Below are 14,941 nucleotides of genomic sequence, written 5' to 3' on the forward strand. Positions count from 1 at the left end.
TTCCAACGCGTGGGGACATCACACACCAGTCTGTGAGCCGGAAGATGCAAATGGCGCTGAAAGCCGGCAAGGCCGGCTGAAGGAGTAGGTGACTTTCGAAAATGTGCAGACAGGCGGCGAACGTTTACCAGCAGATCAGACAGCTCTGGGTATGACTTTAGAAACCGCTGAACCACGAGGTTGAGCACATGGGCCACGCATGGAACATGTGTCAGCTGGCCTCGCCTCAAAGCCGCCACCAGGTTCCGGCCATTGTCACACACAACCTTTCCTGGCTTTAGGTTCAGAGGTGTGAGCCAGTGATCTGCCTGCTGTTTCAGAGCTGTCCACACCTCTTCTGCATTGTAGGGTTTGTCACCTATGCAGATTAGCTTCAGCACAGCCTGTTGCCGCTTCGCCGAGGCAGTGCTGCAGTGCTTCTGTGTCGCCCTGGACAAGCCAGGGGCCACAGAGCACAACACTTACACACCCCACACTCCCTGCAGGCATATCATAGTCAAAACACAAAATCCTTGTTGCCTTCCCCAGGGGCTGTTGTCCACACCAGGGGGTGGAGCCAGGCGGTTGGTCTCCACCCACCATGGAGGAGGAGGGAAAACACAGGCAGTGAGAGTTAAGCTAAGGAAGTGGAAGGAGGAAAGTAGTAGAGAGGAGAAAAGTGACAGCAAAGAGCCTGAAGTTGGTCCGGGTGTGTGGCCCGGACAGGACAGCAAGGTTGGCAGGATGTGGTGACCGTCTGCAGTGGAGGCCGATTGGAGTCTGCCGTAAGGACCGTGGACGGGTGGTGACCCGGCCGTACCGGACCGGTATACAAAGAGAAGCCAGCACCATTGGCAGGGGCCTTTCGGATCCCGGCAAGGCTTGGTGTCGCCGTGAATTTGCCAAATCCGTTAGTGAAGGGGACCTCAGGGTTTCCAAACAGCCAAGTCCCGATAGAAGGCAACCGTCCAACCGTGAAGGGGAGACACCGCCACCGCCAAGGGCAACCGTCTCCCAGGGCCAGCGCCTGTGGGCAAAAGGGGCTCCTCCGGCCCATATCCAGGTCGGGGAGCGGGTTACCGTTGGGAAACCATCACTACCAACACTGAACTTAGGTGCAGGGAGAGACAGTCTACACTAACCTGCAGGGAGGAACAACCACAGCCGTCCGAGGGACCCGTCCACCCAGCCACTTGTTTTACCGTGAACTGTGTCATCATCATTGGGCTGAGTGAGTACCTCCGTGCCGTGCGGCACAGCGCTGCCCCTGCGACCCTGCACCTCATCAGGCCCCGCAACCCGCCTGTCATCCATCTCTACCCCATCACCGGGCCCCGGGACAACCAACCCCCTACCCACGGAGGGGAGAAATAACAACAAAGCTGCTCCCTGTCACAGGCTCCCGGGATCCCCGTCCAGAGCAGCGGTGGTGTCCACACAATCACCACAACCGTGGGTGGCGTCACGGACAATATCCCCAAAACCCAAACGACCCCTTTTCACTCACGGGCGATGAGCGCCGCTCGAGTCCCCGGGATCCGGCCATCGCTCGAGCCACCGAGCATCAGCAGCCGTAGAGCAGCGGCAGCCGGACCCGAGCAGTGGGAGAGCGCAGCGTACCCTCCTCCGCCCGCGACACTTCCAGCTTGGGACTGGTGTGGAGGGTAAAGTGGATGAGGATGCGCAGGAGGAGGAGGAGGCTGAGGAGCATGACATTCCGGAGCTGTAGAGTGTGGGTGAAACCCTGACTGAGGTAGGGCCTGCAAAACTTGGTGTGTGAAGGACGGTCCCAGCTTCCACAATATTAACCCAGTGTGACGTCAACGAGATGTAGCGGCCTTGCCCACATGCACTTGTCTGTGGTTAGGTGGACTTTGGCTGAAACAGCGTTGTTCAGGGCACGTGTGATGTTTTGTGACACGTGGTTATGCAATGCGGGGACGGCACACCGGGAGAAATAGTGGCGGCTGGGGACCGAGTAACGTGGGACAGCTGCCACCATCAGGTCGCGGAATACTTCTGTCTCAACCAGCCTAAAAGGCAACATTTCCAGCGCAAGTAGTCGCGAAATGTTAGCATTTAGAAGTGTGGCATGTGGGGCGTTGACAGTGTATTTGCGCCTGCGTTCAAAGGTTTGCTGAATGGATAACTGAACGCTGCGCTGGGACAAGGACGTGCTTGATGATGGTGTTATTTCTGCGTCGGCAACTGCAGGTGCAGGGCCGGAGGAGGCTTGTTCGCGGGCAGCATGGACAGGGGATTGGCTCGCATGCAGAACAAGCGAAGACGTAGCAGTGACATCAGCAAGCACTGCTCCTCGACTCTGTTGTACATCCCACAAAGTCTGGTGCTTGGCTGACATGTGCCTGATCATGCTGGTGGTGGTCAGGCTGCTAGTTTTGGTACCCCTGCTGATGCTGGCATGGCAGGTGTTGCAAATGGCCTTTTTAGAATCATCTGGAGCCAACTTAAAAAACTGTCAGACTCGGGAAGACCTAACATTTGTACAGGCACCTTGTGTCGTGTTGTTCCGGGGAACAGTTGCCTGACGTCTGCCTGGGGCCACCACCCTGCTTCTTACTGCCTGTTGGGATGCTACGCCTCCCTCCCCCTGTGCACTGCTGTCCTCGCTCTGCATATCCTCCTGCCAGGTTGGGTCAGTTACTGGATCATCCACCACGTCGTCTTCCTCTTCCGCACCCTGCTCCTCCTGACTTCCTGACAATTGTGTCTCATCATCGTCCACCCCTTGTTGAGACACATTGCCAACTTCGTGAGAACGTGGCTGCTCAAATATTTGAGCATCTGTACATACAATCTCGTCATGGCCCACTTCAACAGGAGCTGGCGAGAGGCCAGAATGTGTGAATGGAAACGTGAACGAACAGCTCTTCCGAGTGTCCAAGTGTGGGATCAGTAATGTCCGTGGACGTGTACTCGGCCTGGTGGTAGGAAGGAGGATCAGGTTCTGAAATGTGCGGTGCATGTGCGGCTACTGACACTTGACTGTGTGGAAGACAGAGTGTTTGTGGTGGTGCCAATCTGACTGGAAGCATTATCCGCTATCCAACTAACAACCTGTTGACACTGGTCTTGGTTCAAGAGCGGTGTACTGCTGCGGTCCCCAAGAATTTGGGACAGGACGTGCGAGCGAGTAGATGTGGCCCTTTGTTGTGGCAAAATTAGAGCTTGCACACGACCTCGGTCTCTGCCTGCACCACCATCACGTCCACTTCCTTGTTCGTTGACAACGCCCTTGCGCATTTTGCAATGCTGTGCTGATGTGTATTCACTAGACTTGTGCGTTATATCCAAGTTTTTGCAAAACGCACACAAGTGCAGCGGAAAGCTGCCACCAACAGGCACACACGTGCGGTTTTTAAATGCAAGCACGGAGGCACTAAGAACCTAACAGGTCTCTATCCAGGGACAACGTGGAGCCTCCCAATATTTGGCTGCCCTGCCAAAGGGCTATACTACAATAGACCCACTTCCTTACAATAGGCACTTCAGGTTTACAGGCCCTCATGCACGTCTCTATCCAGGGACAACGTGGAGCCTCCCAATTTTTGGCTGCCCTGCCAAAGGGCTATACTACAATAGACCCACTTCCTTACAATAGGCACTTCAGGTTTACAGGCCCTCATGCACGTCTCTATCCAGGGACAACGTGGAGCCTCTCAATTTTTGGCTGCCCTGCCAAAGGGCTATACTACAATAGACCCACTTCCTTACAATAGGCACTTCAGGTTTACAGGCCATCATGCACGTCTCTATCCAGGGACAACGTGGAGCCTCCCAATTTTTGGCTGCCCTGCCTAAGGGCTATACTACAATAGACCCACTTCCTTACAATGGGCACTTCAGGTTTACAGGCCCTCATGCACGTCTGTATGCAGGGGCATTGGTGAACCTCACAATTTTGGACTGCCCTGGCAAAGGAAAATACTACAAAGACTCACTTCCTCAAAATGGGCACATTAGACTCAAGAGGCCTTTATGTACGTCTCTTCTCAGGGACATCGGAGTGCCACACAATGTTTTATGTAAAATCTTTCATGTATTAATCTCAAAAAGTAACATACATTAGCTCTATCTCACTATTGAGTATGTGCCCTTAACATTTCCGCCATGAAAATTCATTTTGGTGTCATTTTTGAAGGTTTTCTGGTGAGTCCGTAAAAATGGCGTAAAACGCGGACAAAATTGTTCACAGCTGTGACTTTTGAGTGATAAATGCTTCAAGGGGTCTTCCCCATGCTGTTGCCATGTCATTTGAGCACTCTTCTGAGACTTTTGTGCCATTTTTAGGGTTTCTACATGCTGCCGGGGGTCATTTCACAAAAATACTCGGGTCTCCCATAGGATAACATTGGGCTCGGTGCTCGGGCCGAGTACACGAGTATCTTGGGATGCTCGGCCCGAGCCTCGAGCACCCGAGCTTTTTAGTACTACTGACTACTTTACATTGTATCAAAGTGTCAGATCTTCAGTGTTGTCACATGGAAACATATAATAAAATATTTAAATAATGTGAGGGGTGTACTCACTTTTGTGACAAATTGTATTAGCCATTTCAACTGCTTTCACTTGCTTCTGATTTGGATAGGACCAGTATAGTAGAAAAAATATTTTTAGTGTGTTACAGAAACACCTCTTCATGTTTATTATTTTTCAGCTGTATTTACTTTCACATTTTTCTGCTCTATATGTTCTTTGTTAATTGTATTATTTTCCCAATCGGCTGTGTGGAAACCCACCTTCCCACTGAGAACCTTAGCTAATTTACTTTCCCTTAAAGTCTGTATGGTATATTTATTTTCTTTTCATAGGTTTGTGCAGCTGTCCTTAATATCTTTCTTTTTAATATTGAAATAGCCAGATTTGTGCAGAGACAATGTTTTTAAGGTACTTGTGTTGCGGAGGGGACGATTGGATATAAAATAGAATGATATTGATCGTCACCCGAAGTCTGCCGGGCAGGTATTAAAGCCACTATGGGACAGGATTACGAAATACAGCAACTCAGGAGAACCCAAAGAAAACAAAGGGAATGTTTAAGGGCACACCCCAACGTGTAGCGTGTCCCTGTTAACTTCACAGGTACACGGGTAATGGTCACGTGTGTAGGAACACGTCAAAACCAAAAAGGAATTGCAACAGGTATCGGTCACATGTGTAGGAACCCGTCAGACCGAGAGGTAACCCAGTTAACGTCACTGGGAAACCTAGGACGTTACCACTGAACCAGTTATGTGCGTACAGGGGCACGTCAATCTGTATACTGGTACAAAGGAAAAAAATCACGTGCGTAGAGGGCACGTCAGACCGAGTAGGCTACCCAGTTAGCGTCACTGAGCACCTGAGGACTGGTACACACACACAAGTCTGCCACTGACACTGCAGACTGGTCATGTGCATAGGGGGCATGTCAGACCATGAGAACCCTGACCCTCACTGTGCCAAGACACAGCTGTACCGAGATACGAATACCTGGTACCGGCGCCTAGCCCTAAAACACATACACACTGGTAGGACAATAGTTGACCCTCACCGTACCAAGGTACAGGTGTACATGGATACAAATACCCGGCACTGATGCCTAACCCTGAAGTAGTCACTGTCCTTTTGTGCCGCCCCCGCGTCAGCAGCCGGGCTGCTCAGATCCCGATCCGCGGTGGCTCGAGGGGTCTCTGGACCCGGGGGTCGTGCAGCCACTCAAATAAAGGGGGGCTATGTACAGGGGATGGTGTGGAAAGTTCGTGACGCCACCCGTGGTGTGTGGTAAGAGCGAAGTACCACTGCTGCGGCTGGGAGTACCCGGTAGCAATGGTGTGGGCAGCCAGGTGCTTAACCCCTCCATGGGTAGGGGGAATGCCCCAGGACTCGGTGATGGTGTTTGGGAGGTGCCATCGGGCCAGTAGGGGTTAATTGCATACTCACTCAGTCCAATAATGCTGACGCTGACAACTGTGGTAAACCAAAGTTCTTGATGCCACTGCAGCAGGGAGGGAGCACGCCTGGATCCCGTGCTCGTTGGTGTTGCTTTTTAGCCTGTGACCTTGACCTTGGCACCTCTTTTCTGTAGTTGTTCCTTTTTAGCTTAAAACTAAACGGATCCCGCTCACCCGTATGGCTAACAGAGTGAGCTTGCTCTCAGGGTTCACGCTTGGGATTTTCTTGGCTATGCAGTGGGAAAGTCCTATCCCCCTCGTTGTGTTAGTACCCCGATTTTGGCACGGGTGGAGAACAGATCTTGAAGGCTCCATTCTCATCGGGTGAATTACCAGGACGCCTGAAGCTACTTCCTGGCCTAGCGTCCACATACCCCGTCGTGCCCTGGTCCCTGCTCGGTGATGGCACAAGGCCGTCGGCTGTCCTCCTCGAAAGTCTGTGCCCCTTGTTACGATCCCCTGTGACAGGGGTCCAGGTCCTGCCAGGCCCAGACCAACGTCTGCCACCTAGTAGTACAAGGAGCCCAGCTCCTGACCTCTCCTCTCGAGAGTCACTTCACAACTCACTGTGTCTTCACACTCCTGACCTCACCTTAACCAACCGCCCAAGTGGCCATCCTATTCCCTTCAGGCTGTCCACTGGTGTGTCTGGTGGGTGTGGTGCAGAGTGTTCCTAGGGTTTTGATTAGCTTGTTCATAGCAACACCAAAGGTCAGGGACCCGTAACCAAGGAGCAGGTGGATATCATGCATAAGGGCAGATTGCACAATACCCTGTGACGACCTGATAGGCCAGGGCATCACACTTATCCATACACACACCTGCCACAAGCACTGCAGGAAAATGGCACTGGAATCCAATCACTCTAACATCCAGGATAGCAGCCTTAGCTTTCAACATGCAGTATGACACTTGCGCACCGATGGGCGGAGCTACAGACCTTTTATAGCTGCCTCCCTGGCCCAGGCCACGTGGCATGTGGTAATGGCATTAGCTGCAGCCACACAGAGGCTGCCACGTCATTGCTGATGTCTTGATGACCAATCAGCGGCTGACACTTCATCGCTGATGTCACTGATGACCATTCAGTGGCCACCTTGTCATTGATGACATCACGCACATGCTCAGTTTGATTGCATGAGCACTTAGGCTCAGGATGGTACAAAACTCCAGCCATCTGATGCCTCAAGTGACGGCCAGGTGTCGAGGCGGAGTTGACTGACCAAAATGTGGGAGTCAATGACGGGACTGGACCGGTTTGAATCACAACAGAACCCCGAACCGTAACAACATGTATGTAGATATTGTAACACCTTCACTAACTTTGATGTACATGTACGTCACAGGTATTGTCCCTGCCTTTGATGTGGGCTCACACACCAAGGCCACATTTTTCTTCGCACATAATAGCTGATTTAATCCATGATCATGTGACTCTAACAGCAACTTGGGGAATCGGAGATCTGCCTGTAGCTGTTAACTAGTCAAATCCTGCTGATAATCACTGACATGGGAATTTAACATGTGGCGGCACAGGAGCGTTTCATTCTCCGCTCCCATCGGCACTGACATGATAATGGGGTTTGTTGGGTTGTCATGATAGCCAGAGGTCAGCTAATGACCCTTGTGTTTGCCATTATGATCCTCCTGTGATTGACAGCTGTGAGCCAGCGTTCATAGGAGACCATGATTTTTTGCTATACAGAGCAGTGCTGATGCCCTGCACTGCAAAGCACAAGTGAGTGGACAATCCCAGCTTCAAGTCTTGTTGATTACAGAACATGTGAACTCAGTGTAATTCTGTTTATAATGACATTTGATTAATGTATGTAACTATATATGGGTATCCATGTAATATGAGCCACCCCTCAACCCCTCTCACTACTCACTCATATAGTATTTATTGCTTTGTTTGGCCACTACATATAAACCTGTACACTTACTATGCTATATTACTGTCTTATCTGATGAGATTTCCCTCAAGATGCCTTTTTTTAAACGTTAAAGTGATGTTATTGACCTTAAGTGCACAATGGTAGGCTTATTTATGTTTACCCACATAACCTCCTTTTTCTACCTATTGAATTCAATCACCAGGACTAATTGTACCTCGGGCAATTATCAATCTAAACTTCTGCTTCTGGACCCTCAATAGAAGTCGCTAATTTCCGATTAGATTAATATGATGCCCTCACAACCACCATACACATTATGATGGCTCCCAGCGCCTCCTTAGAGTATGATGGTCTCAACAGCCCCACAACACAATATGATTCCCTCCACAACCTGTCACTCACTTTAATAGCCCTCAAGTATGTTGCCCCCAACAATCCCCACCATACAATATGATTGCCTTCACAGCCCTCCAAACAGATTGATGCCCCCACAGTCTACAACATTTCATGATATTCTAAACAGTCCCCACCACACAATATCATGGCCCCAACAGTTTCACACATAGTATGACAGGCCCCATTCAACTCAAGAGGCCCCGTAGTACCACATGGTATGCGGCTATTAGTGGTACACCACTGCTTATTGTGTTTTTTTTAGTATGACAAAGAACTAAGAATCTGGTAAGTGACATAGATTTGGTTTTTACATGTGTCTTTTATTGAAACTTTACTGCAAAGTGACATCTTTTACTGTCAATATGTTAGTACCTGGCATAAATATGATCCTCGGGTGTGTGATGCAAGCACTGCCAGGCCAGATTCTTCAGTATGTGTGTAATACTGGAATTTCTTGACTCACATTGTTCATAGAAACCATAAATGAGCATTATTCAGTGTATTTTACTGCTAGAGGCATTATTGAAATAAAGGGGTCCATGTAATTCTGCACTTACGACCTTTTTGGATAATTCTATCTCAATTCCATCTAGGCCTACAGTATGTGTCATTTCCTTTACAGTTACAGGAACTTTCCGGCCATGGACACACCAGCAGTGTGTAAATATCTATAGTACATTTGTTATTTCTGTATAAGGGGTGTTTCCATGTTAGTAGTTCCAGGCATTAACACTCTCCACCCATCCAGTCCGAAAAACGCCTAATCATAGTTCTGGTGTAGAATAAAAGGAAGCCTGTTAGTGAATGAAATAATAATCTAAAATAATCACTATCATCTCATATTATTTAGATTTTAAATTTAAGGGCAAAGAGAGGTAATTCCATATTGTCCATATTTTGCTTGATGGTATTAAATATAGAACAACATTATGCAATATTACAACTAGAGTTGAGCGATGTTCGAGGTTCGCCAATTTCATGTTCGAATGATTTTGGGGGTGCTCGAGATCGAACTCAAACTTGAGCTTTTTGCTAAAAGCTCGAGTTACGTTCGAGAACGGTTCGATTACCATAAACGTGGCTTTTCATAGTATTGCTATGTGCACATGTTGCTATCTGCATGCGTCCTGCGTCCGCAGCACAATCCCTCTCCCTTTCCTACTCACCAATCATGGGCGCCTCGCTCCACGTCTGTCACAAATCTGCGGTGTCTTTTCCTCTTTAGAAAATGGCTGCCGCTTCATTAGTCAATTAGTTATTCTGTGCTTTCCCTGCCCACCGCACCTATGATTGGTTGCACTCAGACACGTCCTCAAGCTGAATGACAGCTGTCTCACTGCAACCAATCCTCACAGCCGCCGGTGGGCGGGTCTATATCGTGCAGTAAAATAAATAAATAAATAATAAAAAAAAAATGCGGTTCCCCCATATTTGATACCAGCCAGGATAAAGCCGCACGGCTGGAGGCTGGTATTGTCAGGATGGAGAGCGCCACAGTATGGGGAGCCCTCCAGCCTAACAATATCACCCAGCAGCCGGCCGGAAAAAACAAACCCCATTAAAAGGGTCAAAGATATGTAACTCACAAAGTCATGTTTGGGAACACCATAATTTCACATAACAATAATAATAACCAAGAAGATATACCAATATTCCTGCAGCTATAGATATATATATAATATAACACAAAAGTATTGTAAAAATACAAGACTCAGCTAAGTCAATAGTAACAAAGTAGCGATCAGTATACCTACGAAATCTTACATAAATGTGAATGATGTCCCGCACCCTCTCCGACGCACGTTTCGCGCTGTACAGCGCTTTATCCAGGAGGACTCTTGGATAAAGCGCTATACAGCGCGAAACGTGCGTCAGAGAGGGTGGGGGACATCATTCACATTTATGTAAGATTTCGTAGGTATAGTGATCGCTACTTTGTTACTATTGACTTAGCTGAGTCTTGTACTTTTACAACACTTTTGTGTTATATTATATATATATATATCTATAGCTGCAGGAATATTGGTATATCTTCTTGGTTATTATTATTGTTATGTGAAATTATGGTGTTCCCAAACATGACTTTGGGAGTTACATATCTTTGACCCTTTTAATGGGGTTTGTTTTTTCCTGAAGACATCTTTGTCTATGCTTTTATATTTTATCAACTAATTGATAAAAGTTATGTTTTATTAAACTTCTTCTCCTTTCATTGTCGGTAATTCATATTTTCCTTTATGGATATTGTTTTCTCATACTTTTATATATTTTTGGTGGTGATGAAAGTGAAAGTAAAGAAAAACACACCGCGAAAAATCCTTTATTTGGAATAAAAGACAAAAAACCACCCTGTTTCACCCCTTTATTAATCCTCAAATACCCCTCCAGATCCGACGTAATCCACACGACACTGTCAACGCTACTACAGAACATGAGTTCTCTGTATCAGCTCCACATAGCAATCAAGTGAATCGCGCGTTCAGCAGACTTCAGCAATGCAGAAGTCAAGACTACCAAATCTGCCTATCTTTATCATTAGAAGCAGTAGCTGAGTGCATAGAGAGCTCGCATAAGAAGCATTAGGTCGTAAGTTCTAGTCCCTGTAAAGAATTTTTTTTTTTTATTTTTTTTTTTTTAATTTGAAATTATATTTATAATATATTTATAATTATAATTTAATTATGCACTGAGGGGAGGAGACGGACATCAGCTGTGAGCTCTCTCTCTCCTTTCTCTCTCCTTTCTCTCTCTCCTTTCTTTCTCTCTCTCCTTTCTCTCTCGCCTTTCTCTCTCTCTCCTTTATCTCTCTCTCTCCTTTCTATCTCTTCTTTCTTTCTCTCCTTTCTCTCTCTCCTTTCTTTCTCTCCTTTCTCTCTCTCCTTTCTTTCTCTCCTTTCTCTCTCTCTCCTTTCTTTCTCTCCTTTCTCTCTCTCCTTTCTCTCTCTCCTTTCTTTCTCTCTTTTTTCTCTTTTTTCTCTCTCTCTCCTTTCTTTCTCTCCCTTCTCTCTCTTCTTTCTCTCTCTCTCCTTTCTCTCTCCTTTCTCTTTCCTTTCTCTCTCTCCTTTCTCTCACTTCTTTCTTTCTCTTCTTTCTCTCTCCTTTCTTTCTCTCCTTTCTCTCTCTCCTTTCTTTCTCTCCTTTCTCTCTCCCCTTTCTTTCTCTCCTTTCTCTCTCCTTTCTTTCTCTCCTTTTTCTCTCTCTCTCTCCTTTCTCTCTCTCCTTTCTTTCTCTCCTTTCTCTCTCTCTTCTTTCTCTCTCTCTCTTTCTCAGACCTGGCGATAATCAGCTGATGCAGTCTTCTGACGGAATCAGCTGACACTATAAGTCGAGCGGCGAGGCCGGCTTTTTACCGCACGGCCGGCTAAACTATCAGCTGATGCTGTCGGACAGGAGTCTGCACTGAAGTGTGTAGTTTGTTTGTTTTTTTTGCACTGATGCATCAGCTGATTGTATAAAAGCCGTTTATACAATCAGCTGCTGTGTCATGTGATTCAGGCCCTTGAACCTGACACATCATCTGATCGCTTTGCCTTCCAGCAAACCGATCAGATGATATTGGATCCGGATTGGACGGCGCGGGACCCTTGACCCAGGATTATTGCGGAATGGGGTTTTTTATTTCAATAAAGATGGAGTCACTAATTGTGTTGTGTTTTATTTATAATAAAAATATTTTTCTGTGTGTTGTGTTTTTTTTTTATCGGTACTAGAAATTCATGATGGCCATGTCTAATATTGGCTTGACACCATGAATTTCGGGCTTAGGGCCAGTTGATAATATATAGCTAGCCCCAACCCCATTATTACCCAGTGAGCCACCCTTCACCAGGGCAGCTGGAAGAGTTGAATACAGCTACAGAAGATGGCGCTTCTATGAAAGTGCCCTTTTCTGGGGTGGCTGCGGACTGCAATTCGCAGCAGAGGGGCCCAGAAAGCTCAGGTCAACTTGTGCTGTGGATTCCAATCCCCAGCTGCCTAGTTGTACCTGACTGGACACAAAAATATAGCGAAGCCCACGTCATTTGTTTTTTAATTATTTCATGTATTAAGTGAAATAATTAAAAAAAACGGGCTTCCCTATATTTTTGGTTCCCAGCCAGGTACAAATAGTCAGCTGGGGGTTGGGGGCAGCCCGTAGGTGCCTGCTGTACCTGGCTAGCATAGAAAAATATGGCGAAGCCCAGATCATTTGTTTTTTAATTATCTCATGAAATTCATGAAATAATTAATAAAAAAAAGGGCTTCCCTATATATTTGGTTCCCAGCCGGGTACAAATAGGCAGCTGGGGGTTGGGGGCAGCCCGTAGCTGCCTGCTGTACCTGGCTAGCATATAAAAACATGGCGAAGCCCACATAATTTTTTTGGGGGGCAAAAAACTCCTGCGTACAGTCCTGGATGGAGTATGCTGAGCTTTGTAGATCTGCAGCTGCTGTCTGTCTGTATGGAGGAGAGCAGACAGCAGCTGCAGAATGACAAGGAACAGCATGCTCCATTCACTAGTGTATGCAGGAGAGCAGACAGCAGCTGCAGAACTATAAGGCTCAGCATACTCCATCCAGGACTGTATGCAGGAGTTTTTTGCCCACCAAAAAAATGACATGAGCTTCACCATATTTTTGTATGCTAGCCAGGTACAGCAGGCAGGTACAGCTGCCCCCAACCCCCAGCTGCCTATTTGTACCCGGCTGGGAACAAAAAATATAGGGAAGCCCATTTTTTTTAATTATTTCACAAATTTCATGAAATAATAAAAAAACAAATGATGTGGGCTTCGCCCCATTTTTGTGTCCAGCCAGGTACAACTAGGCAGCTGGGGATTGGAATCCTCAGCACAGGTTAGCCCGAGCTTTCTGGGCCCCTCTGCTGTGAATTGCAATCCGCAGCCGCCCCAGAAAATGGCGCTTTCATAAAAACGCCATCATCTGGCGCTGTATCCAACTCTTCCAGCTGCCCTGGTGGCGGTGGCTCGCTGGGTAATTATGAGTTAATACTAGCTTTGTTTTACTAGCTAGTATTAAGTCAGAGATTCTTAATGTCAGGCAAGTTTGACCCGGACATTAAGAATCTCCAATAAAGATTAAAAAAAAAGACACCATAAAGAGAAAAAATACTTTAATAGAAATAAATACGCAGACACACTTAGAGACTTCATGTTTATTACTCCCTCTTATTCCTCCACGATCCTGCTCTTCTGTCTTCTTTCTCCTTCAACCCATGCAGCTCTGCTACATCAGCAGCGCTGCATGGGAGGAAGACGCTGCTGTTCCCGTGCAATCTTTTCACTCCGTGAGTGACCAGAAGCTGCTGCCTGAAAGCGGTGACGTCACAGCTGACAGGCGCATTGCTATAGCAATGGTGATCTCCGTTATTGACCGGCTGTGGCAGCCGGTGAATAACGGAACAGGGAAGCAGAACGGGGAGTCGACCGTGTGCCAGAGCATGTCGCCGGTACACGCAGATACACAAACCATCACCGCGTACTGGAGAGATGCACTGGCAGGACCTAGCATGACGTCAAAGTCGTGTGACCAGTCTGTAGCCAATGAGATAATAGACACGTGACTGGTCACATGGCTATTTTGACGTCACAATAGGTCCTATGCTGGTGCTAGTTACCGGGAGGACGCAGCGATTATCGATAGACAGAGTGCAGTACGCATCACGAGGACTGGTAAGTGTTATGGCAATGTTTTATCAACTGTATGTGTACATTTATAATGTGTTTTATGTGTTTGTGTTTGCCTCCCATTGGTTTCAAAGGGGTTCGAGAGGTTCGTGGAATGGCTCACGGAACCGAACTCGAACACGACCTCCATTCGACGAACCGAACCGAACTCGAGCCTCTAGAGGGTGGCTCATCTCTAATTATAACCCCTTAGTGATGGAGCCAATTTCGACCTCAATGACCAGGCCAAATTTTAGAAATCTGATCAGTGTCACTTTATCATATAATAACTCTGAAACGCTTCAATAGATCCCAGTGATTCGACATTGTGTTTTCATAACATATTGTACTTCATGTTAGTGCTAAATTTAGTGTGATATTGTTTGTGCACATTTGTAAAGAAATTTGAAATTTGGCCGCAATTTTCAAACTTTTATGTCGTTAAACCAGAGAGTTATGTCACAGAAAATAGTTAAAGGAAACCTGTCACCAGATTTGAGGCCTATAAGCTGCGGCCACCACCAGTGGGTTATTATGTACAGCATTCTAACATGCTGTATATGAGAGCCCAGGCCGCTGTGTAGAACGTAAAAATTCCATTATAATACCTATATAATGTCACGCTCCCCGGGTCCTCGGCTCCCCTCCCCGGGTCCTCTGCTCCGCTCCCCGGGTCCTCAGCTCCGCTCCCCGGCTCACCTGCCATGCTCCCCGCTCTCCAACCTCCGGTGCCCGTCCTTCCCAGGCCCCCTGGTCTCCGCTCCCGGCGCCCGACGGCTTCCCAGGTCCTGGCCGGCTCCCCTGCGTCCTCCTCTCAGCTTCCTTCCCTGGCTTCTGGCACCCGGGCCGCGCGCATGCGCATTAGGGCGCGCGTGCGGTCACTGACCCTTTCTTAAAGGGCCAGTGTCAAATTACAGGAAATGATGCACATAGGTACAGGGTATATAGGGGGTTAATGTCCAAGGGAGCGGGGCCTGTTCTTCGTGTTTTCCCAAGCTAGGAGTCAGGTCTCCTTGTGTTTTGTGAGATACTTACCTCTCTATCTTCTAGA

This window comes from Anomaloglossus baeobatrachus, chromosome 2 (genome assembly GCF_048569485.1).
Source record: "Anomaloglossus baeobatrachus isolate aAnoBae1 chromosome 2, aAnoBae1.hap1, whole genome shotgun sequence".
Classification (NCBI taxonomy): Eukaryota; Metazoa; Chordata; class Amphibia; order Anura; family Aromobatidae; genus Anomaloglossus; species Anomaloglossus baeobatrachus.